This window comes from Pongo abelii, chromosome 9 (genome assembly GCF_028885655.2).
Source record: "Pongo abelii isolate AG06213 chromosome 9, NHGRI_mPonAbe1-v2.0_pri, whole genome shotgun sequence".
Taxonomy (NCBI): domain Eukaryota; kingdom Metazoa; phylum Chordata; class Mammalia; order Primates; family Hominidae; genus Pongo; species Pongo abelii.
The window spans coordinates 78,780,401-78,807,576 of record NC_071994.2 but is presented as its reverse complement, the minus strand read 5'-3'; the positions used below and the strand labels follow the sequence as shown (position 1 = coordinate 78,807,576).

Below are 27,176 nucleotides of genomic sequence, written 5' to 3'. Positions count from 1 at the left end.
GGGAAACACAGCCACCCTTTGAACGGGGTGAGCAGGGAAGCGTGGAGAAAAGCCATGCCTGGGTGGGGACAGCAGTGTGGGCAGGGAATGGGAGTGTAATTAGAGTGTAATTAAAGTGTTTTGTGGGCTGAAAAGGAAAAGCTGCCAGGCCCCTGAGCCAACCCAGAGGAGAAGAGGGAACAGAAGTCTTATCATTGAGAGAATGGTGGCGCCAGCCTCCACCCAGCCAGGACCACCCACGGCCAGGGGCCACGCAGGCAGAGCTGCCAGGCAAAGAGACCAGGTGCACCCTTATCTGAGCTTGGCATGGGATGATCCCTCAGGGGACCACGATGGCCTGGCAGAGGGCCCTGCTGCAGCTGGCAGGGCCAAGTTTCCATGCGGTGCTGCTGGTGGCTGGGAGGAGTGATGGCCACAAGGGTTCCTTGGACACAGGTGCTGGCTCACTGGCTGGGAAAGTGGAACTAAGTCCCTTTCCCACTGTGTGGGGGACAATTCAGGGGATCTCTCCCCAAGAGAGATAAGATTGGAGATCTGAGCAAATTTTAATTTTAATTTAGAAAAAAATAAAGCACAATGGCCCTAAAGAATTAAGTCAGCTACATTTGACCACATATCAATTAGGAACTTTTTTTGCAATAAGAGACAGAATAATGTTAAGACGTAAATGACAAATCAAGAGAAATATTTGCCCCGTGTATAAGAAGAGGTCAAAGTCTGGGCAATAGAAACAGCTCCTGTAAATCAATAAGAAAAACAGACAAAATAGATAACTGGGCAAAGTGTTTGAATAGGAAAATCACAAAGGAAATAAAAAGGATGTATACATGCAAAGATGCCCTCCTTACTGGTCATCAGGGAAATGGAAGTTTAAAAGGAACATGAGCCGGGCGTGGTGGCTCATGCCTGTAATCCCAGCATTTTGGAAGGCCAAGGTGGGAAGATTGCTTGAGCCCAAGAGTTTGATTGAGATCAGCCTGAGCAACATAGGGAGACTTCCTCTCTATTAAACAAATAAATAGATAAATAAATAAATGAATAAATAAAAGGAACACAAATCAGAAATTTGTTTTCGCCTATAACATTGACACATTTTGAAAAATATTGATGATAGTCAATGTTGATGAGAGTTGCTGGCCATGTAAATTGGCGTAGCCTTTTTGGAGGCCATCTGATAGACTCTATTACAAGTTTGTCCAGCCTGTGGCCCACGGGCTGCATGTGGCCCAGGACGGCTTTGAATGAAGCCCAACACAAATTCACAAACTTTCTTAAAACATTTTTGTGAATTTCTTTTTTACCTCATCAGTTATCGTATTAGTGTATTTTTTTTTTTTTTTTTTTTGGAGACAGAGTCTTGCTCTGTCGCCAAGGCTTGAGTGCAGTGGCGGGATCTCGGCTCATGGCTCACGCAACCTCTGCCTCCCGGGTTCAAGCAATTCTCCTGCCTCAGCCTCCCAAGTAGCTGGAATTACAGGCACCTGCCACCATGCCTGGATATATATATATATATTTTTTGTATTTTTTTTAGTATTTTGTATTTTTAGTAGAGACGTTTTTGTATTTTTAGTAGAGACCATGTTGGCCAGGCTGGTCTCGAACTCCTGGCCTCAGGTGATCCACCCACCTTAGCCTCCCAAAGTGCTGGGATTACAGGCGTGAGCCACCACGCCCGGCCAGTGTTAGTGTATTTTATGTGTGGCCTAAGACAACTCTTCTTCCAATGTGGCCCTGGGAAGCCGAAAGATTAGACACTCCTGCTCTATTAGAATTTAAATACACATATCTTTATGTATTTGACCCAGCAATTCACCTCATGGTATCTACCCCAGAAAAACACCTGCATATGTGCACAAAAAGGAAAATATAGGATATTTATTGTAGCACTGTTTATAACAGCGAAAAATTGGAGGAAAATGTACAAGAATAACAAGCGGTTAAAAACTCCAACACAAATTAGCCAGGCACGGTGGCGTGCACCTCCAGTCCCAACTACTGGGGGGGCTGATGGGGGGAGGATGGCCTCAGCCCGGGAGGTGGAGGTCGTGGTGAGCTGAGATTATGCCACTGCACTCCAGTCTGGGCAACAGAGCCAGGCCTTGGCTCAAAAGAGAAAAACAAAATACTCCAATATATTTATACTATGGAATGCCACTGAGCAACAAGGCAATGCAGCCCTGTAAACTTAGACTTACAATGTGGCCCAAGAGAGGGAGGCCTGAGAACCAATAGGCCTGAAAGGGTAAAGGGCCCAGGTGGTAGAGGCTGATGAGAGCCCACGGGCAGGGGGATTGATGGGGACCAGGGCAGAGACTGTGGATCTGCAAGCACCAGGAGCCCAGGTGCAGTCAGATTGGCCAGGGCCACCACTGGAGGAACGGCCTGGGCTAAAGGAAGGCCCTGAGCTCCTGAGATGGAGACCCCATGAGAGAAACCAGCAACTGGACAGGCGCAGGATGGCCCTGGAGAGGCAGTGGCACTGACTGCATCTGCTGGTTCAGGACGATCGGCCTGCCTGGCTGCTCCCACTAAAACCCCTCTCCCCCACCACTCCTGATGCTCCCACACAGCTGAAAGGCAGGTGAAAGGGGAAGCTACCTGAGGGACAGGACGTTTTTATACAGGACAGACTGATATTACCTAGACAGTTTCAATGATCAGATCAGACCAAACTTTCAACCAAATTAGATGGCATTCTGTAACTTTTTCCTGCCAACCTGAGGTTAGGGAGGGGAGGGAGGAGTTTGGGAGGAAAGTCAGATTAGTAACACATAAAATCACAGCTTCCCTGTGCACTGGAGAGTAAAGTGAGTTGAATTTGGTGACTCCCCCCGCCAGCGTGACACACTTTGGTCATTCGGCCTTCCCAGCCTGGCATGCCCTCCCTCCCTGCTCCTCCTGGTCGGTTCAGTTTAGCCCCGGCATCCCTCCTCAGGGAGTTGCCTTTGAATCCCCCAGACTGACCTTCACACCCCTGGGCTTCTCTGCATGGTGGCATTTGGCACACTGTGTAGTCACGCCCGTCTTCCCCACAGACTGTGGGCTCTGGGGCAGAGACCATCTAATGCTCATCTATGTTCCCTTAGAACCTAGCACAGTACTGGGCTCAGTTAATGTTTGCTGAATCAATGAGTGCATAAATGAATGAATGATGACATGACCTGAAAACTGTGACCTTAGGTCCGTCACTTCCCTTTTCTAGGGCTCTGTTTTCCATCTGTACAGAGGTGGGGTTGGGGAGCTGGCCTTCTCTGACCAACCCGCCCAGCCCAGGCCTTCTCCAGAAGAGCCCCAAACTTCCAGACTCTTTCTCTTTTCCCCACTGAAAAATTCCAGACAGGAGAGCCCAGTCTACTGCAACCTCCCTGCCCCCTCTGCCCACTCACATCTTTTTCAAATCCCGCCGCTTCCTCTCTCTAGACGTGGCTCATGTCTGGCTTCCTCCCAACATCCTCATCCTTGAGGGACCTGACAGCTTCCAGATGGGTGTGGTCACTGCCTCCTTCCCGGAGTCCAGCAGGCAGGCAGCCCGGCCCAGCAGAGGAGCTGCCCAAGGCCTCTGCCTGCCCCTGGGGGAAGTCCCTCTCGCGTCCTCTCGCGTCCTTCTCTGCGTCGTCCGGGCTCTCTGACCGTGCTCCCCTCTCTGTTCTCTCTGTGTGGCTCTGTCTCTCAGGCTGTGTGTCTCTGGTTTTGTCTTTGTTGCCTTTTCTCTCTCGTCTCTGTGTCTCTACTCGCTCCCAGTACCTGTGTCCCCAACTCCTGCCCTCTCTCCTTGTCTGTTTTTCTACGTCTTTCTCTCCCCTCTCCAGACTCCTCCTTCCTCTCCTCTGGACTTCCCCTCCCCAAGCCTGGCTGATGGGTGGTTGTTTCTCTGAACCAGGCCCGCCTCCGAACCTGCCCTGACCAGCCTGAGTCCCCTCTTCCACCCCACCTCCTCCACGCACCTCTGTCGGGTGTGTGCCCCAGGACAGTCGGGGGGAGTGTGCTGGACCCACAACATCCCAGCGCTGCCTTCCCGAGGGGGAGAAGGGACTGGCTGTGACCCAAGGCCAAGGTCATCTGAGCTTTGCTGGCCTGGAGATGCCCCACCCCGATACTGCATGAAGCAGCCTGGTCCCTTCCAGGCCATGACTGCTCCAGTGCCTGGCACTGGCACTGAGCCTCTGTTTTTTCCCTGTAAAGTGGTACAGCAGATTCCCTCCTGGTACACTGTTATGGGAATTACATGTTAAGATATGGATAAAACCTCCAACACTGAAGGCTCTTGATAAATGTTACTTGGGAGGGAATCTGAATGCCTGACAAAGGAATAAGCCAGGAGTCAGGGAATCTGTGTTCAAATCCCACCTATGCCTTCTGTGGCTGGCCAGGGGGGATGCTCAAAAAGAATTGAATAGTAAACAAATGAAGAGATAAGGAGATGATGAATGACTGAATCTCAATCGCTGATCACCTGTGGCTTTGCATATATCACAGGTTCTCAGGAAAATGGAGACATAAAACTTACCTTGCAAACTAGTGAAGAGAATGAAATTGAATAAGGAATGTGAAAGTGCACAGTCAGTGCTCATACACATTTGCCCTTATATAAATTATGATAGTCCTAGTGCAAGACTTAAAATAAAAAAATTAAGAGTCACAAAATGCTGGGGCAGTTGCCCTACTTAAGCCCAAACTGTTAAGGAGCATGGAAAAAGGGCTTGGCTTGCTTTTTAGTGACCCTCAAGCCCACAGCAGATTGAGTGAAGGTGCCTGGAGACTTTTTACAGGTTGTTTGTTTGTTTGTTTGTTTTAACAGACAGGGTCTCCTCTGTCACCCAGGCTGGAGTGCAGTGGTGCAATCATAGCTCACTGAAGCCTCAGCCTCCTTAGCTAAAGGATTACAAGTACACACCACCACACTCAGCAAATCACTTTTTTTTTTTTTGGTAGAGATGGGCATCTTGCTTTGTTGCCTGGGCTGGTCTTGAACTCCTGGGCTTAAGTGATCTTCCTGCCTCAGCCTCTCAAGTCACTGAGATTACAGGTGTGAGCCAGCATGCCCAACTTATTATTGCAGGTTCTTGACCAAGTGGCCAGGGTGACTGCTGAGGAGCCAGAGATGCAAACCTGGGGATGCTGCAGCCTGAAGCAGGCCCGAGGAGGCCAGGGTCAGAGGGCCAGTCCTGCCAATGAGGGCCTAGATGGAGGGGTGAGGCTGTCTTCAGGACTACAGGCTTCACTCCCTATCTCAGCAGTGAGCCTGGGCACACCCTATCCCCGGGCTGGGCACCAGACTCTCGTCCCACTTCAGCATGGGTCCAGGCGGCATAGCAGACAGACCTGCCCTTTCCTGATTCCGGCTGCCGTTAAGTACATCTCACAGGCTACTGCGTCTGTGCCTTGGTTCTGCTGTCCCTGCCACCTGGGATGTGCAGTCCGCCTTCTCTTTCTGTTAACATCTTACCTATCCTTCAGCTGTACTGCAACTCCCCAAGATCCCCCTGGGTCAGAATGACTCCCACACCAACCTGACCTTGGGCAGGTTACCTGACTCAATGAGTCTCCGTTTACTTGCTTGCATATGGTGCTGTTTGTACCTACCTGTGGGTCCTATAAGCGTTTGGTGAGAAAACTTATACAAAAGTGCCCAGCATGATTTTAGCATATAAATTATCTCCTTATGGTGATACTTTTTTCCTCCAATAAAAAATTTGTCTTGCTTTCTGTGTTATGTTAGTTGGCATGTATTCCCCATCAGAATGGGAAGTACTTGAGCACTGGGTTATTTTGACCTCTAGTGCCTAACACAGGACCTGACCTATCCATCGTAACACATGCAGAAGGGGATGGCCCTGACCTTGACCTGCACAAGCTAAATAGGGCCACATTCTCTGAGCCTCCCCATATGTGAAGCAATGTGGGGAGCATTCTCTGTGCATCACTCAATCACTCAACAAAAACTTAGTGAGCATCTACTCTGTGTCAGGTTCCATCTGTGGCACTTAGGTGACATCAGTGAACAAAAGTCATAAATCCTGTCCTTGTGGGGCTTGCTTTCTAGCAGAGGGAACAGATGACAAAGAGCAAACACAGTGAATGTTAGAAAACGACAGCACTATGGATAAAAATAGAGCAGGGCGAGGGGGAGTGTTGGGGGGAAGGGGGTGGGTTACAATTTTAAATTGGGGGGTCAGTGCAGGCCTCCTTAGAAGGACAGTTGGGCCAGGGCTTGAAGAGTTTGGGAGTTCATCCTCCAAATGTCTGTGGGGAGTATGTTTCTGGCCAAGGAACAGCCATGGAAAGGCTCTAAGGTGTGGCCACCCGGCTTCTTGTGGGAGGCAGGGAGCAGGAGAGCACTAGGGCAGGAGGTCAGGCCGTTTGTTACTGCGGGTTCACCAGGGGTTTACAGGCCATGGAAAGGGCTTTGGCTTTTGCCCTAAGTGACTTGAGCCATTGGAGGGTGTTTTGTTTTGTTTTGTTTTGTTTTGTTTTGTTTCTGAGACGGAGTCTCACTCTATTGCCCAGGCTGGAGTGCGGTGGTTCCATCTCAGCTCACTGCAACCTCCGCCTCCCAGGTTCAAGCAATTCCCCTGCCTCAGCCTCCTGAGTGTCTGGGATTTCAGGCACACGCCACCATGCCCAGCTAATTTTTTGTATTTTAGTAGAGACGGGGTTTCACCATGTTGGCCAGGATAGTCTCTATCTCCTGACCTCATAATCCACCCGCCTTGGCCTCCCAAAGTGCTGAGATTACAGGTGTGAGCCACCACACCTGGCCCACTGGAGGTTTTGAGCAGGGAAGAGACATGATGTGACATGTTCTAAAAGGATCACTCCTCATGGCTATTCTGTGGGTTCAAATCCCAGCTGCCCTTCTCAGTAGCTGCATCTCTGGGCAAATCATCTCAGCACTCAGCTTCACTTTCCTCTTTAAAAAGTAGATTAATACTATGTGTCTAACAGATCCTTGGCAGAAATTTCTGTCTGCTTTTGGGCCTAAGAATAGCAGTCCTTCTGAGCAGTTGGTCTGTTTCAGTCTCATGAACACTGGGGCTGCGTTTCTCATGCTTACAGGCTGCTGGGAGGTGGGAAGCAAAGCATGTGCTCTCCCCATGGCAAATCCATTGCTCTTTAGGCAATCCCAGCTTTATTCTTGCACTTGTTTCTTTCATGCCTACTTAAAAATTTTGTTTTAAATGTTATGCCCTTTAAACAATTCCTTTAAAATAACAATTTTTCCTCAATTACAAAAATAATACATGTTAATGTTAGGTATTTGGGGAAACGTACAGGAAAGGGACCATGAAGAAAATATTTGTGAACCAAAGCTAAGCAATTTTAATCTTTTTTGTAGTATTTCTCTCCAATCATATATATAGGTATGTGTGTATATGTATGTGTGTGTGTGTGTGTGTGTGTGTGTGCATAGCTAGAAAAAAAATCGAACTATTAAACGTTGTTCCCCTTCCTCCAGAGTTTCTTTAACCCATGACCTTTGCTCTCACCCTGGCTGTTGGGGACCACACCTTCATGCCATGGTGGAACACTGCCAATAAAGGCCTTTGGCTTTGTTTGAGTGTAAGCAACGCATTTGGAAGAAGTGGTGAAGAGTCAAGCAACCCAGCTTCCAGACCAGCCAGAAAATATTCTGATGGAGGGAAGGAGAGTTTCAAGGAGCTGTGGGTGCTAAGGAGGGGTCCTTCACCACCCGCCTTCCCCAGTTTTGTCCCAGGAAGAGAGTGTGTGAGAACCAGCCACACCAAGACGGAGACTGAGGGGTGCTGGGACTCCCAGAGCAGGGAGGACTTGTGCCCTCCCTCTCAGCAGAACCTGGGAGGCGCCAGGGCACTCCTGCAGCTAGCCAGCTGCAGTCCTGACTAGCAGAGCACAGATGCCTGAGAGAAGTCAGGCAGATGGGCCTGAGAGAGCTTCACAAAATGTCCCACACCCCTGGAAAGGGTCTGGGGCAGGAGAGGGAGTCCTGGGCCCCGGGGGGTTGTGGGGAGTTGATGGAGAGCCTTGGGGAGCCCCCATCTCAGGTGCCCCTTTGTTTACACACACCTGGAAGCAATCACAGTATACTGACGTGCAGCTGTATCAGTTTCCTGTGGTAACAAATGACACCAAACTGAGTGGCTTAAAATGCCAGAAATGTGTTTTCTTTTCATTCCGGAGTCTGAAATCAGTTCAGGGAGCTGAAGCGAAGGTGTCAGCAGAGCCACACTACCTCCGGGGGTTCCAGGAGAGAATCTTCCCTGCATCTTTCTCGGTTCCATCTGCACGTGGCCTTCCCCCTGAGTCTGTCTGATCTCCTCTGCCTCTTGTAAGGGCACATACAATTGCATTTAGGACCCATCCAGATAACACACGATAAGCTCTTGTTGTCAAGATCTTCGTCTTAATCGCATATTTTGCTCTATAAGGCAATATTCATCTTTTGCCATATAAGGTAATAACAGCACTAACAGGTTCTGGGGATTAGGAAGTGAATATATCTTGGGGAAGGGGAGCATTTTATCTGCCTACCACGAGGACCCTGTAGCAGCCAAGAAAGCTGCCTGGAACGGAAGGGCCATGTGGCTGGGAACCACATGGCAATGACCAGTGAGGACTGACAGCCAGGGCTCAGACAAGCTGACGGGGTGTCTCAGGGGACACCACTGTAGACGGATATATTGGAGGACCAACCTGTAGGAACAGGGAAAATGAGGTGAGGGGGGGATCCAGAAGTGACTGAGATTAAGTTTCCACTTCACAGAATGGTGGCTCATAATAGAAACTAAATTTAGTTAGAAAAATAAAATTGCCACTTCTTTTGCACATTTGAGTGCTCTGTGGTTGGAATCTGTTACACATACGCATGTACATACATACTCCCAAAATGAGCTCTCCTTTATAAATGCTATTTTCTTTTTTTTTTTTTTTTTTTTGAGGAAAAAAAAAAGAGATCTCACTCTGTTGCTGGAGTGCAGTTGAGTGATCACAGCTCACTGCAACCTCAGCCTCCCCAGGCTTAAGCCACCCTCCCACCTCAGCCTCCTGAGTATCTGGGACTCCAGGCACACACCACCATGACCAACTAATTTTTTTGTATTTTGTAGAGACAAAGTTTCACCATTTTGCTCAGACTAGTCTCGAACTCCTGAGCTCAAGCAATCCTCCCTCCCTGGCCTCCCAAAGTGCTGGGATTACAGGTGTGAGCCACTGTGCCTAGCCTATGAATATTATTTTCCAGGCTAATTTTTTTAACTTAATAAAATTTCTTTTTTTTTTTTTTTTTTTTTTTTTTTTTTGAGACGGAGTTTCACTCTTGTTGGCCAGGCTGGAGTGCAATGGTGAGATCTCATCTCACTGCAAACTCTGCCTCCAGGGTTCAAGTGATTCTCCTGCCTCAGCCTCCAGAGTAGCTGGGATTACAGGCATGCGCCGCCATGCCCAGCTAATTTTGTATTTTTAGTAGAGATGGGGTTTCTCCATGTTGTTCAGTCTGGTCTCAAACTCCCGATCTCAGGTGATCCGCCTGCCTTGGCCTCCCAAAGTGCTGGGATTACAGGCGTGAGCCACCGCACCTGGCCAACTTTCTCCTACATCATTGTTTTGATAATTGCCTTTAACATCCTATTGATTAAATGTACAATCCTGTACACACACCATCTTGTAATTTTATGAATTCTCATAAGCCACCTTAAATCCTTTTTTTTACATGATCAATATACTTATGAATATCTCACAAGGATATTAATAAGTATATGCAATATATTCATAAGTACATATAGCCCAGGCTGAAGTACAGTGGCACAGTCTCACTGCAAACTGCCTCTCGGGTGCAAGTGATCCTCCCACCTCAGCCTCACAAGTAGCTGGGACTACAGGTGCAAGCCACCACACCCAGCTAATTTTTGTATTTTTTTGTAGAGACAAGTTTTCACCATGTTGCCCAGGCTGGTCTCGAACTCCTGAGGTCAAGCAATCCACCCTCCTTGGCCTCCTAAAGGGCTGGGATTACAGGCGTGAGCCACCATACCTCCCTATAGTTTCACAGGAAAGGTGCTGCTTTAATGAGAAACCTGGATATAACTCTTGCCTCTTCCCTCTTTCTCACCCCACCCCTCCATATCTAATTAGTTGCCAGGTCCCACCCATTCTGCTTGTTCAATCAGTTCTCTCCGCCCTCACAGTCCTTCTCCAGGTTCAGTTCGTTATCTCTCCTCTGCACCATTGCCTCAGCCTCCTCCATGGCTGTCTTCATTAGGGTTCCCCTAAAAGCAGACCCTGATATAAGGACTTGGGTTATGTAGTTTATCAGGGGCAGGGTGGGAGTGATCCTCCTAGAAGCAAAGCAGGCAGTGAGGAAAATGAGAAAAAACAATGAAGTGTGTGTGAGAAACAAACTTGGTCTCACTGAGCACCCTGAGGTATCTGTAGGGTGGAAGAGGCTCATGTGAAAGCCCTTATCTTCTTGGGCGGAGAAGCAGAGAGAGGGTGGCACAAGGGGTGGGCCGCTGTCACAGCATGACATTATTGCAGCTGGGGTGACCTTGGGGGATGTAGGGCAGGGCATCAGAGCATCTGCAGCACTGGTCTTCTGCCTCAGTCTCCCCTCTCTTGCCTGTCTCTGCCCAGCAGCTGGAGGGATGCTTCTGAGACAGTGTCTCAGGCTGCACTGGTATGAAAATGGGGAAGCAGGCAGAGAGGCAGAGGGACAGACTGGCTTCCACAAGGGTCTCACAGAGGGACTGGAGCATGGTCCATGGGCTGCCTCGTGTCTGAGTTCACCCCTAGCTGAGCTGGACTGGGTTGAAACAGGCCAAGGGTCTGTGATCCAACACCAGGATCAAATCTCAGGACATCAAATTTAATTTTATTTTAAAATAAAGTATGGTTTTTAAGTTTTTTAAAAACCTTTATTTTAAGGTTAGCTAAGGCTAACCTTGGCTTTGGATGAGAGAGGGAGGTGGCCCAGGAGGCCCAGGCCACCTGGGAGTCCGCACTGCCATGGGCAGTCCACAGGTGGAGCAGTGAGTTTCCCTGTGCCGTTCGGCTAAGATATGAAAGTCATGAGGATGTATTTAAGTCGGCATTGATGCCAATTACTATCCTCATCTATGTCTGTAGATCTTAACAGAAAAAAAAAAATGCCACTATTGGAGTATTGCCAGTGTTGGAAAATAAGTGAGTAAATGAGAGTCTCATGTGTGTCATGGGTTCGGCTGAGGAAGCAGCGTCTGGATGCCAGTGACTTCCCCAACAGCCTCGTGGCTCACCTCACTCATGGGCCTCTCAGAGGAGCGGGGGCTGCTGGGGTTCCCCGCTGACTGGGAACAGGCTGTGTGGCCTTCAGCCAGAATCCCTTCGGGATCCTCTTGAAGGAGCAAGTTTTCTTACGTGCTGATTAGATAATTAGTCCAACAGCCATTCCTTGGTGCCAGGTCCTGGGCTGGGATGTGGGACCCAGAGATGGTTCAAACAGGATTTCTGCTCTCAGAGGGATCACAGTCCAGGCTGGCTGAGGTGGGAGCAGAGTTCTGTGCTGTGATGGACGCCCCCAGGTGACTTGATGAGTCAAGGGAGACTTCCTAGAAGAGGTGACATATGAGATGGGTACGAGTACGAGTAGAAGTTTGCTGGATGGGCATAATGGGGCGTAGATGGGGAGAACAAAACATTCTTTTAATTCCATTTATGAAGCGACTGCTCCACATGTCAGGCCCCCGTCAGGTATAATGTGCATAAAAATGATAAACACAAGAATCCTGGTTCTGAGGAAGCTGAGGCCCAGAGAGGCAAAGTGACATGCCCAGAGTCACACAGCACATCAGGGGCAGAGCAAGGACTCGAACTCTCCAAGTCCAAACCTTTTCCCACCCTTACTGGGCATGACCCTGGAGGACAGCGCTGGGCAGCTGCTGAGGACACAGTACCTACGTGGGTTTGCTGAGCCCACCCCTCTATCTCTGACTCATTAGCAGAAATAGATGTTGGATATGTCTTAATTTCTTGTTTGCTTGTTGTTGTTGTTTGAGACGAAGTCTCACTCTGTTGCCCAGTGCAGTGGTACGATCTTGGCTCACTGCAGTCTCCACCTCCTGGGTTCAAGTGATTCTCCTGCCTCAGCCTCCTGAGTAGATGGGACTACAGGCGCCCGTCACCACGTCTGATTAATTTTTGTATTTTTAGCAGAGACAGGGTTTCACCATGTTAGCCAGGCTGGTCTCAAACACCCGACCTCATGTGATCCACCTGCCTAGGACTCCCAAAGTGCTGGGATTATAGGCGTGAGCCACTGCGCCCTGCTCAGATAAGCCTTAATTTTTGTGTTGTCTCACTCCGCCTCTCAGGTTGGGGACTGTGAAGGTGTCTGCCCCCAGGTAGGGCCGAGGCAGTTCTCTAGGATAGGTGGACTCGGAGAAAGGTTTTGCTGAGAGAGCCAGAGGAGGCCAAACCCAAGCAAACATTAGTATATCAGGTGTGGTATCGGATCAGGGTCTGAGCCGGAATGCAGCTCTGTGTCACCTGCATAGTTCAGGTGGGGTTGGGGGAGAACAAGGCCAGAGGCAGGGGATGGAGGCTGAAGGGTACTGCATTTGTATGACTTAGCTTCAGAAGTCACATAGCATCACTTTGACCATACCCTACTGCTCAGGGCCATCACAAGCACCTGCTCAGGTTCAAGGGCAGGGGACATAAACTCTACCTCTTGTTGGGGAGTGGCAGGGTTCTAAAAGCGCATGTGAGATGTGAGCTCTTGTTGCAGCCATCTCTGGAAAAGGTAATTTTTGACACCCACTTTGTGACTTGTATTTTCACTTTCTTTATGATATATTTTGATGAACAGAAGTTCTAAACTCTATAGTAGTAAAATTTATTGCACTTCTTCCTTTATGTTTGCATTTTCTTATGTCTTTTTTAAGAAGTTCTCCCATGGCTTAAATTCATAAAGGAATGTTCGTATATTTTCTCTTAATATTAACAAAAAAAGTTGGTTCTCACATGTTAAGCCCTTAATCCATCTGGAATTGATTTTTGTGTGTGGTGTAAGGTGCAGATCACATTTCATTTTTTCCAGAAGTGTCAGCACCATTCGGTGATTAGTTCTTTCTTCATCTGCAATGCAGCTGTCATTTATCAAGTTTCCATATGTGCAGGGGCCTATTTCTGGGGTCTCCATTCTGTTCCATAAATCTATTTATTTGCCACCTCTGCCGGCAGGCACACTTTCTTAATTTCTATGGTTTTCTGATAAATCTCCATAGCTGGCAGGGCAGGACTCCTCACCTTATTTTTATTTTTTGGGAGTATATTGCCCTTTGCTCATCTATTTTAAAAAAAAGTTAGAATCGACTTGCAAAATTCTCTAAGACAGCTCCTGGAATTTTGATTGAAATAATAATGGAATCTATAAATCAATTATTTGACATTGATCATTTTAATCCACAAATCTAAAATATCTACCCACTTTAAAAGGTCTTTTTAAATTTTTTTCAGTAAAGCTTACAATCTTTCTTCATAAAAGGGCTTGCATGTGTTTTCTTAAATTTGTCTCAATGCATATTTTAATTTTTATTGTTACTATAAATGCATCTTTTTAAAAAATACATTTTTGAACTTTTTTTTTTTTTAATTTTAGAGACAAGGTCTCACTCTGTCACCCAGGCTGGAGTGCAGTGGCATGATCATGGCTCACTGCAGCCTCGACCTCCTGGGCTCAAGTGATCCTCCTGCCTCAGCCTCCTGAGTAGCTGGGACTACAGGTGTACACCACCACGTCCAGCTAAATTTTTTTGCGTGCGGAGATGGGGTCTCACTATGTTGCCCAGGATGGTCTTGAGCTCCTGGGCTCAAGTGGTTCTCCTGCTTTGGCCTCCCAAAGTGCTGGATTACAGGCTTGAGCCACTGCACCCGGCCCCAGTTTTGAACTTTATGTTGCCAGTATATAAAAATGCAACTACTTTTTATGTATATATCTCATGTTCACGTGTTTTGCTAAACTCTGTCATTTTAATTATTTACAGATTATTTGTAGATTCTATGTGGATAATAATATTATGTACAAACAGAATTTTGTTTTTTTCCTTTCGTATCTCTATTCTTTCATTTCTTCATATTTTATTATGCTGGCTAGGAGCTCCAGAAGAGAATTCAATAGCAGTTTTTGACAGAAGGAATCCTTGTTTTGTTCCTGATTTTAAAGAGGATTTAATAAAAAACAACTCACTGTTGAATATGATGTTTGCTTTAGGGGTTTTGCAGGTATTCTTTATGAAATTAAGGAAGTTTTTATTCTTGCAAGTTTGCCAAGAGGTTTTTTGTTTTCTTTTTCAATTGTGAATTAACATTGAGTTTTATTAAGTACCTTTTTTCATCTATGATATGAAAATATGGCTTTTCTCCTTTAATATATTATTGTCCAATATTAAGATTAGGGTTGGCTGTAAAAGACAGAAAACCCAACATACTAGTATCTTAAACATAAGAAGAGTTTACCTGTTTCTCAGACACAGGTCTGGAGGAGGGAATTCAGGGGTATTTTGGCAACTCTGCTCCAGGAAGTACCCCAGGCCCCAGGGCCCTCCTGTTTCGTGCTCTGCCATCTCTCCAGGGGCCTCACTCCATTGATCCAAGATGGCGCTGCTGCCAGCACAGCCTCATGCCACAGGGCACGCAGAGAGGGCCAGGCAGGGGTGCAGGGCTGGCCAGGTGGCACTCAAGAAAGGCTCCCAGAGCCTCGCGCCCTAGACTTTGCTTATATTTCATTTGAGATATTTACACACATGTTCATAGGTTCTATAAACTTGCAATTTTCCTTTACTACATTGACTTTGATTTTGCTATGGAGGAGCTGTATGAATTAGGGGTTATTCATTCCTTGAAGGCTTAGCATTGCTTATTTGAAAAAGTTTTTACCTTGGGAGTTTTATTGTGGGCAGATTAAAGACAAACTTTCTAAAAACAATTTTAAATTTACAGACGCTTGCAAGTAGAATACACGTACTCTATTTTTTCCTGAGTGAATATTTTGGTGTTTCCTACAAACAAGGACATTCCCTTACATAACCACAACACAACCAACAAAATCAGGAAACGCCCATGGATACATGACTCTAGTCTCCTCCAAAATCTTGCGTTGTCATGTCTTTTCATCTCTTTCAGACTAAACAGTTCCTCAGTGCTTTCACTTTCATGAGCTTGATACCCTTGAAGATTATAGGCCAGTTATTCTGTAGAATGCCCTTCACTTTTGGTCTGTCTGATGTCTCCTTATGATTGAAATCTTTAGCAGGAGTACTACCGGGGTGACACTGTGTTTTTCTCATTGCATCCTGTCAGGTGGCATGTGACTTCAGTTTGTCCCATTACTGGTGATCTTTGCTTTGATCACTTTGATGGTGCTTGCCAGGCTTTCCCATAGGAAAATTACCACAGAAAATGATTCCTTTTCCATGTGTAAGGAACATGTATTTTGTGGGGAGGTATTTTGAGACTATATAACTATACTGTTCCTCATCAAATTCTCCCTTCCTTGCTCGTTCCCTCCCTAACGGTATGGACTCATGGTTTCTTATTTTATTCAGTGAGTTATAATCTGTCATTACTGTTATTTACTTTGATGCACAGAGTGATCCAGACATGACCCATGGGAGCCCCTATGGGATAACATCTATGTCTTTTTGACTTGTCCCCATAACTCTTTGAGCACTGATTTACTTTCTGGCACAGCAAGCTGTTCCAGGCTCATCTTGTAAGTTCCTTGTCCCAGGCCTGGAATCAGCTATTGCTACAAGGGGCCCTGGCTTGAAGAAGCCAAGACTGGAGTGTTCATTGCTATTGGGATGTGGCTTCCAGGCCCTCTCAATGGAGAGAGCTAGAAAGCATATCTATCTGGAAAACCATGAGTTCACACTGATACCTCCAAATCCAATCCAACACCATTCGGTTAATTTTATTTTTTCTCTTTCCATACCTGTAACTCCCTTCTCTAGCAGGGAGAAACCTGGCTTGGATTACCTAAAATACATTTACTTTTTTGATCATATATAACCATTCTTCCATCACTACCCCTCCCTGCTCTGAGTGGATATCCTCCTCACCCTGCCTGTGCTCGACACCCATGCCAGACAACCACCCCCATGTGGTCCCACGACCTGGCCAGGGGAGTAAAGGCTGACGTTAGTTGAACTGACCCGCTTGATGCTCAGTCTTGCACAACCCTAACTTCAGAAATTCAAGTTTTATTCTAGGAAAATGGCTTTTAATTTTGAATGGTCACGGAAAAGGAAACCATTTGCCTTCATAGCTGGGAAGAGCTCTTAAAAAATAATGCCAACTCAAAGAAAACACTCAATTTAGAAGCCTCATTGAAATCTTGGAACCCCAAGAATACATCATTAGATTCCTGATTGGAGACCCTTTTCCTAAAATGAATGTTATATGTTCATAGCTGTGTGAGCAGAGTCGCCTCAGGGTGCTTGAGCGTTCTTTTATTTGCTTATTTATTTTTGAGACAGGGTCTCCCTCTGTCACCTAGGCTGGAGTGCAGTGGCACGATCATGGCAGACTGCAACCTCAAACTCCTGGGCTCAAGCGATCCTCCCACCTCAGCCTCCCAAGTAGCTGTAACTACAGGTGTGTGCCACTATGCCCGGCTAATTTTTGTATTTTTTGTAGAGACGGGTTTTGTCATGTTGCCCAGACTGGTCTCGAACTCCTGGATTCAAGACTTCTGCCTGCCTCGGCCTCCCAAAGTGCTGGGGTTACAGGCGTGCACCACCGCGTCCGGCTGCTTAAGCATTCTTGATGTCTGTGAATCGTTATTAAGCCCACTCACAGCCCCAGTGCTCATGCCCTGCACTGCCTGGTCCAGACGGAGAACCACGGTAACTCCTGGTATCCGTGGCTCGCGGTTGTAGATTTCCATGGCTGACACATCTTAGGCCTGCCAGCATGCTCCTCCAGGGTGCTTCTTTCTGACTTACTGTTTCTAGTCTGAAGAGGTCTGAGGAACAAATCGCTGGCCCTGATAGGAATGTGGGGATTTAAATGGAAATCCCATGGCAGTGTTTGTTCAGCCTTGCCCCACACCCTAGCCAAGTGCTCTGTTCTTCCTTGCCACCTTCTCTTTCCCTGCCTGCAACTGGGACCTGGGCCAAGCCAGAGGCTCTGGAGTCTGGCCACTGCCATTCCCCGGTTTAGGGAGAGGCCTTCCCTTACCATAGCCCGCTGCACCCTTTCCGCTCCCATTCATCTCTCCTCCTGCTTCTCACCCCTTGGAACTCTCTGTCCAGCTCTCATCTTTCCTCCAGGGCCCTTTCTTCTTTTGCTCTCTTTGTCACCTGTATTCTGAGCCTGATCCTGCCCTGATTTGCTGGGCCTCAGTTTTCTCACCTGCAAAATGGGGAGAGGGTTGAACATGGTGGATTCTGAGGCCCCTCCTGGCTCTGCTCTCTCCTACGTCCCATCCCTGGCACACATCCTTGTATTTGCCCCTCTCTTTCTGCTTCTTGTTTGTGGATCATGTATTATTTCCTTTCTGCCTCTGATTCTTTCGGCGTCTCTCTCCCTCTCCTTCCTCTGTGACTTTGTTTCTCTCTCTGCACATCTGCTTCTGTCATAATTTTTCTTCTTGGAGTCTCTTTATCTTTCTCCCTCTCTCCCTTTCTGTGTCTCCATTGCCTCTGACTCTATAGTTTCTGTCTCTCTCTGCCCCTCTTTCTGGCTTTCTACTTCTTTCCCATCTGTGATAACTTTGTTGTGATTCTGTTTCTCCTTCTCATCCCATTGCTACTTGGTCACTGCCTGCCAACTCCCTTCCTGACACTGCTTTTTCAGTCTGTTCCCGATGCCAGTGTTCCCGGGTCCCCACCCACTTCTCTATCCCTGTTCAGAGTCCCCCTTCCCATTCCTGCCCTGACCTAGGACTGGGAGCAGGGAGCTGGTACCATGCTGCCCCTATCAGAGCCAGGCTCCTCCCTGGAGTGGGAATAGCAGCTGTGAGGCTGGCTCCAGGAAGCATGTTGGGCCCAGCTGGCCGCCTCTGTCTCAAGGAAGGCTCAGAAAGTTAGACGCACCACTCAGAGGGTGGAAGTCCTGCCACAGCCCAAACCCAAAGAGTGGCCATCGGCTCCGCAAGCACCCTCCAACACACGTGTGGGGTGCACACGCACATGTAATGCGCGCCCCTGCATACACGTGCATGCAGCTGGGATACAAGTGCTGGCACTCAGCTCTCATCGGCAGTTTCTGCTGGCATTCAGGGCCACCTAAAGGTTGCTTCCTCTCTTTGGAGTCTACTCCAGCCTTAATTGCAAACCTCCGGCCCCAGTCTGGCCCTTGGAACGTTCTCTATGTAGATATGGATCAAGACCCAGTAGGAGGCTGGGCAGATGGCTCACATCTGTAATCCTAGCACTTTGAGAGGCAGAGATGGGAAAACTGCTTGAGCCTAGGAGTTGTAGTCCCAGCTACTGAAGAGGCCGAGGTGGGAGGATTGCCTGAGCCCAGGAAGTCGAGGTTGCAGTAAGTCACCATGGTGCCACTGCACGTCAGCCTGAGCAATGAGAGTGAGAACCCATCTCAAAACAAAACAAAACAAAACCCAAAGACCCAATAGGGAGAAAGAATTCTGACCAAGCCCCGAGTTAGGAGCTGGTGTAATTCCCATCAAGCCCGCAGATTGCAATCTGGCTCCTATGCATCCCAGAATCTGGATCTAATAGACATTTACTGGGCATCCACCAGTGCCCGGCGCACCTGTCACCCCAAGCAAACCTCACAGCTGCCCTAGGAGGCAGGTGCAACTGTGCTCCATTCACAAGCGAGGAGACCACAAGTCAGTCAGAGGCAGAATTTTTAGCCCAGCACAAGTCTGGCCTGCCCATATGTCCTCTGCCTACTGTGACAACCCAATGTTGAAGATTTGCCAGTGGGAGGAGGAGCTGAAGGAGCCTGCAGAAGCCAACCTTTGACAGCGGGTCCTAGTCCTGGAAAAGACACAACAGAAATAAAGTAAGTGAGATCTGCTGTCTCACTAGGGGTCATGTCAGAGTCGGATTCTGACCAAAGGCTCTGGGCCTGGCATTTTCAGCGTGGGAGGTGTGCCAGGGCTGAGCCTTTACAGCCACGTTTAGGGGGCAGGCACATCACAGGTGGCACAGCCATAAAGGAAGCACAAAGCCCCCAGAGGGTGGCCCCAGATGTCAGAGTGAGGTGTGACAGGCCTGCCTGTGGGGTGCCCCACACTGGTGGTTAATCAGCACAGAGAAGGAGCTGCCTCCTTCCCCATCCCACTGCCCTGGAACTCTGCAAAGGGGAGCCTGCCAGGCCCTCAGGTCTCCACAGCCTAGTGTCGGCTCTGCACATTCAGTCCCACCTCCAGCCTGTGGTGAAGGCTGCAGACATTGTGCCAAGTCTGCCTTGTTTGGGCATTTGTTGGGGGCTAAAGCTGTTCCATTTTAGATGTTAATCTGCCATGATGACTTCTGATTAACCCCAGTCAAGGAAGGCCTCTAAGATTTCTACTTTATTTACTATTCCTTGTATAAGAGCACTATGTACTGTAAATCCTGCCTTTAGGCCAAAACAACCTTGACCCTAAATCCTGTCCTTAGGCAGATTCACAGAGCATTCCTGCCTTTCCCTATAACTGTCATACACATTCCTTCCCTATGGTAGATAAGCCCTGGCTCTGGGAGGGAATGGCTCAGGAATCCACCAGTTTGTCTCTCTGACATGGCTTCTCTTTGAGTCCCTCTGAAATGTTTCTTCTGAGGAAGGGGATATGTCAGCCTCTTTCTTCGGCCTCTCAGCTTCCTCGGCCTTTGGAAGTAGGCTTGCACATGCCTGTCCACTGTGGAACAGCACTGGGGCCATGGAGAATAATTTGACAGTGCATCAGACTGCAAACTCTCAGCCCCATGCCCTCCAGGACACCGGCAGGAGCCCCGCTGACAAATGCAGCTCCCTTTCTCATTGCATTGCTGCTCACAGGTCTCTGGATTCTTCCATCTGCTCCTTTCTCTTTGCTGCTGGCTCTTTGTCAGTTGCAGGTCCTCTCCAGCCTGCCCTCTGTTGCTTTTGTCTCACTCCACCACTTAGCTGGAGATTGCGATAAGGTCGCAGAGGGCAAGCTCATCAACCTGCACCATGTGTGAGGATAGTGGGGATAGGATTCGCCAGACCACGGGATCCCCTTCCAAAGCCAGTTGTTCGTACCTCCTGTTGTGCCTCATACCCTCCACCAGGTTGCAAACCTATGCCTTTCCCATCAGGTTATAGCAGTCTCTTTTGTCTCACCAGTATCAAAAACAGAGCTGGCACAGACCAGGAGATCAGAAAATGTTGAGCCCACAGATGCATGAAGGCATGAGACTCAACAAGTTGGACTAATGAGCAGAATAGAATGCTCCCAGGGGAACTTCATCAGGGACGAATGCAAAGACCACGTTTGAGCCCAGGACAGGGAGCTGGGGCCATGTTCTTCAGGTGGAGGAGGCAAACCCTCCAGGTGGCAGAGGGTGTTAGCTCACTCTGGGTGAACTACACTGGGGGCGGCTGAAACACGAAGGTGATCTCAGGCAGCAGCCCCACCAGGAATGGGTTTAGACCACAGTGGGTCTGTCCTGCTCAAGGCTATACTGGCCTGCAGTGCCGTGGCAGGTTCTGAATGCTGCCTTATGAGAAGAAAAAGGGCAAACTGAAAGTACTATCTCCTTCCCAAATTTGGGTCCCTCTCCCAGTCTCCAGGCTGGTCCTCACCAAGCCAGGGGACCAGCTCTCCACCCAACGCCAGTTCGCTGTTTTGTGCTCTGGGCTGGACCTTCCCTCTGCTCAGCACAGCCACTTGCTTCCGGGAAACCTGAGATTGGCTTTCTCTGCTTATTCTTTCTCTGTTTGAAGCTGTCTGGAACTGGTCCTGGCTTCTTTTACAGGATGCTGCCTGCCGACAAGCTCATTCTGAAGCAATTCAAACCAGGCTTGGTCCCTGCGATAAATCCCTGGCAGGGACCAGGAGTGACAGCAACACATAAAATAAACCCCAAAGGAAAAACTCAGCCTCCTGAAACACTCGGTTAAGATGGCAAATTCACATCCAGTCACTGTGGGAGGTGCAAGGCAAGTTCACATTAAAATGATAATTTCCCACACTACCGGCTTGCACCTGGGGCTCCTGGTTGGGTGCTAAGTGCGTATTTAGTATCTGCCCCAGGTGGCAGGACAGACTCAGGATGTAACTCAGCCTCCCAGGGTCTCCAACAATCGTCTCCAGCCTCAGAGCAGCCCCCCTGACCCCACAAATTGTCTTGATTCCCCAGGAACCACTTATACTCTAATAGAATTTTCTCTATTTTTATAGAAATCTCATTTGGAGCTTCAGAGACTGTCTTTACCTCTTATCTCACACTTACTGGGTGGCCTAGAATAAGTCATGCAAGCCTCTCAGCCTCAGATACCTCACCTGTGTCAGGGGCCCCCAGCATACCAAACTTTCCCTCTCGAGCATCTCATTTTATCCTCACCACAAGCCCAGAAGGTGCACTTATTTCCCCAAAAGGGGAAATGGGGCTCCTGAGGCCCCATTCCAGGAGGGAGATGCCAGGGTCTGTCCCTAAGCCTGTGCTGGGTTTTTTTTTGTTTTTTTTTTTAGATGGATTCTCACTCTGTCGCCCAGGCTGGAGTGCAGTGTTGCATTCTCCACTCACTGCAAACTGCCTCCCAGGTTCAAGCGATTCTCCTGCCTCAGCCTCTCAAGTAGCTGGGATTGCAGGTGTATGCCACCACACCCGGCTAATTTTTGTATTTTTAGTAAAGATGGGGTTTCACCATGTTGGCCAGGCTGGCCTTGAAATCCTGGCCTCAAGTGATCTGCCTGCCTCGGCCTCCCAAAGTGCTGGGATTACAGGTGTAAGCCGCCACACCCTAAGTCTGTGTTTTTTATGCCCCTGCACCCCAGGACTCTAACTTGGTCCTTTGTGTCCTGAGAGCCTATCACCTGCCTGAGCTGCCCACAAGCTACAGGCCTGGCCTGGTTCTGACTCCAGGTGTGCTCTCCTGCAGGCAGCTTTCTACTGCCAAGAAACTCCAGCGTAGGCCAATTATTGGAGTCTTGGTGCCCTCTGCTGGATAAAGACTAAAATACCAGCCTGAGACCACACTGGACAGTAATGTCTGTTTCACATCCATCCATCAACATCCTTGCATTCCATTATCCACCTACTGATCCATCTCCCTTCCATCCACCCATCTAGTTTTCCATCTACTATGGTTCAAATGTGTCCCCCAAAGTCTGTATGTTGGAAATTTGATCCTCAATGTGGAGGTATTGGGAGGTGAGGCCTTAACAAGGTGAGGCCTTAGGTCATGGGGGCTCTGCCCTCATGAATGAATTAATACCATTATCACGGGAATGGGTTGTTATTGTGAGTTCCCTATGAAGGAATGAGTTTGGACCCCTTTTGCCTCTCTCTCACATGCATGCTCTTTCTTGCCATGAGATGCCTTCCACCATGTTGTGATGCAGCAAGAAGTCCCTCACCAGATGCCAGCCCCTCAATCTTGCACTTTTCAGCCTCCAGAACCATGAACCAAATAAATTTCTGTTCATTCAAAATTACCTAGTCTGTGATATTCTGTTATAGCAGCACAAAATGAACTAAGACACTATCTGTTCATCTACCCATCTGTCTATCCATCCATCCATCTATCCACCCATCTGTCCTTTCATCTATCCACCCACCTGCCCATCCATCCATCTGCCATCCCTACATCCACGCATCCATCCATCTGTCCATCCATCCATCTCAATTTTACCCATGTCCTGTAGGCATCATCCTCTCTCTCACTGCAGCATCCCCAGCTCCTCCCCTGCACTAGGCCCTGCAGAGGTCTCAGTGAAGGAAACAAGAAAGACCCCCCCAACCCATGTGTCCCTGTCCTCTTTGCAGAGCACCTTCACTTCCATTATATCCTTTGTCATGACAGACACTCTAAGGAGCCTTGGGATTCCCATTTAACTGATGACAAAACTGAAACCCAGAAAGGCCAAGCAGCATGATGCAGTAGAAATAGTCTTTGGGGACAGAGTGACCAGTTTCAAATCAGGGCTCTGTCATTTACTGATTCTGTCACCCTGAGCAAGAATCAGCTCTCTGAATCCCAGTGCCTCATCTGTAAAGTTAACTAATTCAACATATATTTATTGTGTATATACTATGCACCAGGCTTGGCTTTGGGGGTGCGGCAATGAACAGGGCAGGAAAGGCCATTGTTTGTCTGAGCCTTATGCTGTAGAGGTTCTAGTGAGGCTCCAGTGAGATGAGACTATATTCCAGGGCCATAGACAAGTGCTACCTATGTCATGTCATTGTTATTACCTATGTAAGAAAAAAGTTTGGAAATGCTTTCCTGTAAAAAGAAAAGTTGGAGAAATGGTTGACATTATTTTTATTTTTTATTTCTATTTTTTGATACAGAGTCTCGCTCTGTCACCCAGGCTGGAGTGCAGTGGCGTGATCTTGGCCCACTGCAACCTCTGCCTCCCAGGTTCAAGCAATTCTCCTGCCTCAGCCTCCTGAGTAGCTGGGATTACATGTGCCCACCACCACACCTGGCTAATTTTTGTATTTTTAGTAGAGATGAGGTTTCACCACGTTGGCCAGGCTGGTCTCGAACTCCTGACCTCAGGTAATTTGCCCGCCTCGGCCTCCCAAAGTGCTGGGATTACAGGCATGAGCCACCACGCCTGACTGACATTATGTTAATTAAAAAGCAGAACATATTGGAGTTGAAGGCATGAATTTTGGAGCTAGAGTGCCTGGCTCTAAATCCCAGCTCTGCCACTTCAGAGCTGTGTGATCTTCGGCAAGCAATAATCCCTCTGTGCCTTGGTTCTCTCTAAATGGGGTTAATAATTCAACATATACTTATTGTATATCTAATATATGCCAGGCAGGGTCTTGGAGACCCAGTGATGAGCAAGACAGGGAAGGCCTGTCCTGTTCATAGGAGTGTGGCAACTGAATGAGTGCAAAGCACCTGGGACAGTCCTAAATGAGACATGAACTGGGTGTTTGCAAAGGCTCTGTGGGTGTGATTTACTTGTGTTGTATGTTTGTTGCTGCTGCCTGACTACCTGGGGCTGACAAGGGGAGCGGGGCAGGCTTTTCCTGTGGGCAAAGAGCGCAGATCAGCGACCCGAGTGTGGAGGTTGGAGTGAGGCCGGTTTCCCAACTCCAAGGATAGAAGCCTGCAGGCCGAGCACTCCACAGCAGGGAGCAGTGAATGGCTCAGCAGTGGACGTGTGCAAGCTTGAGTGGAGATACCACAGGGACCTGCTGTCCTGTCTCGGTGGCGGCATAGAGGCCACTTAAAACTCCTTCCTCGGTGAAGGACTCCCATTTTCCTGGGGAACAGACGGAGTGGCCTCTAACACCCTTGATGGGCCTTTAATACCCCACCAGCCAGAACAGTCCTATCTCCTGGTAACACCCACCGGAGCAATGGCCCTCTGCCTGTGACTCAGTCTCTGCCAGGACCTAGGAGCTGGTGGCTGGCCTTCCCCCCAATTCCTGGGACTTGCCTCCTGGTCCTAGCCGTGCCCCGCACTCTACAAGTTGCTTTGGGGAAGCGGCCTCAGCTGATGCTGTATGGCATAGAGACAAAGCTTCCTTGTCAATTCCTGCCCAAATTGTAGATTCATGAGCGAAATCAACAATTGTCAATGTGCTAAGGCTTTAAGTTTGAGGTAGTTTCCCATCATCAGATAACTAGAGCATAACACCATACTCTGCTGCTCTCCCCAGGAATTCAAAGAGATGAGATGCTTCTAGGGTGTATGTCACATGACTTGCACAAGTGATGTCACCTTGTGTAAGTTACTCACCTAACCTGAGTCTGTTTTCTCATCTGTCAAATGGAGACAACAATAGTAACATCTGAAAAATGCAGACGAAGCCATGAACTCTCCAGAGCCCCCTGCTACCTGCTCCTTGTCTTTAGGGTAAAATCTAAACTCCCAAGCCTGGTATTTAAGGCCCTTTTTTATTTGGCCCCTGCCAACCCCTCCAGCCTCATCGCCTGCCATGTCCCAGCCTCAGGAAACCAAGCATTTGCTTTTCCTGGCATTCTCCACGCCCTTGTGCCTCCAGACACTTGCTAATGCTGGTCCTGTTGCCTGATATGCCTTCCTCTCCTATGTGCCTGGCAAGTGGCTATGGACACTCGAGACACAGTCAGAGGACACCTCCTTCTTGACAGCTTCCTTGTCTTTACCCCGCGCACTTAGTCTCCTCTTCTGGGCTCCGTGCACATCTTGTGTTTTCTTCTAGCTGAGCTATTGTTGCCACAGGATTTTATAGAGGCAGACACCAGACAGTGGCCCCTTCAGGCATGGAAACCATGTCTCGCTTGCAGGGCTAGGCACTCAGGAAAAATGGGTTAAAGCGTAAGTTTGGGCAAATGAGCCCTGGTGAGATCCGAGCCCTGAAGGCCTTGGGAACTGGGTGGACAGCGGGGTGGAATGTTGGTGCTGTGGCCCTAGCCAGTGGTATCAGCCATGCGTGGGCCACTGTGTTGGGGGTCTCTCCTGAGTTCTCTGGGTTTCCGGTGGGGGAGAAGCCAAGCCAGGAAGATGAACAGACTCCAGAAATAAGGTCTCTTCCAGATTAACAAAGACCTGGGGCCAGGCCTGCCTGTTACCTTTGTGTCTTGATATCCATGTTCCTTGCAGGAAAACAGCTCACACCTGTGTGTACCTTGCAGCTTCTAGCCTCTGCACACTTGCCTGTGTCACTCCTCTCTCCTTGGATGCGCTTGGAGGAACCTGCTCCTGGGAAAAACCTCCCCTTCCCAAGGCCGTGCCCCTTGACTCTCCCAGGGAAAGTGGTTGTGCCGAGGTCTTCCCTTTGCCCATCCAGATCCACTCTCCACCCTCACCCGCCCTTTCTGGGTGCCAGGAGCTGACGTGTATGAACAACAGCAATGGGTCTCTTGCCCCCGGATTCAGTTGGGTTTAGCCAATGAGAAGACCTAACAGCAGATCAGAGGGAGGGAAGACACAGGATTGGGCTTCTGGTACCCTAAGTCCCTCCCTGTAGGGACGCTGCAATCTAGTTGTGCCCTTTCACCAAAGTCACTGCTCCTGTCAAGGGAGCCAGCTTTCTTCCCATTTCCTGAAAACTCCCTCTCCTGAGACCTTTGGGCCTGGGGAGGCAACAGTTCTGCCAACATTAGCCTTGAGTCACTGTGACATTCTCTATGGTGCCACTACCCCCACCCTTATCATCGCCCTGTGTGAAACAGTTTCCCTAGAATTGTCCTAATTTGAGTGTGCCCTCAGTTTCTGCTGGACCTGACTAATACCAGAAATGGCCCTAGGAAACAGACCCTTCAAACAGGATTCTGGAGTTGGGCTGGTTCTGTATTTGTGCAACACACGGATTATCTCCTTGCTGGGAGAAATAGGATGCAAGCAAGTTATCATTGGTGGGAGCAAGGGCTAAAGTGCAGGTCAGAAGCCAGACCTTGGGCTATGAGGCAGCTTTGGCACTTAGCCTGGTGGCGACGAGACTGCTTATGAACATGGTGGAGGCTCCTGACTACTTCTTTTGTTTTATTTTGTTTTGTCTCTTAGAATCAGATAAGATAAGCAACCTGGCTGTTTCTTATAGCCATGTATATATGAAATATGAAATTTAGAATTATGACCATACAACTGAGAACATGTGACCATCAGAAGGCTTCCATGACAGCTTGAAGGAGTACCTCATGTCCTGTAGGCGCGGGGAAGGTATAACAGGGCACCAAGTCCAGGATCCAGCTAAAGGCTGCAGAGTTGTAACACCTCCCTCCTCACAGCCTCTTACACTAAAGGAGGGGCATGTATATGTGCTTGACACATATGGAAAGAAAACTTCAAAGTGTGCTAGACGGAAACCCATCTTGAATCATTATAGTAGAATATATTGCCTTTTACCAGGTTCCCAGACTGAGCCGTCCACAGACTCAGAGTCCTTGACTGAGGGGACTCTGTGTCCCTTTGAGGAAATTATAGATCATGACTCTTCCTCCAAGGGGGACCAGTGGTATGAACCAAGGTGACTGTTCTCTGGGGAGGGACTCAGGCCATCCAGAAGGTTACTAGAGACTAGGCCAATGGGTCACTCTTTCCCAAAGAACCAAAATGCCCCAAGGGCCACTGGGAA

At 48.5% G+C, this 27,176-nt stretch overlaps 1 pseudogene; it reads left to right on the top strand.

Moving 5' to 3' along the window:
• The first annotated feature begins 332 nt into the window (after positions 1 to 332).
• Positions 333 to 27,176, top strand: part of LOC100439392 (guanylate cyclase D-like) — a 68,129-nt pseudogene continuing 41,285 nt past the window's right edge.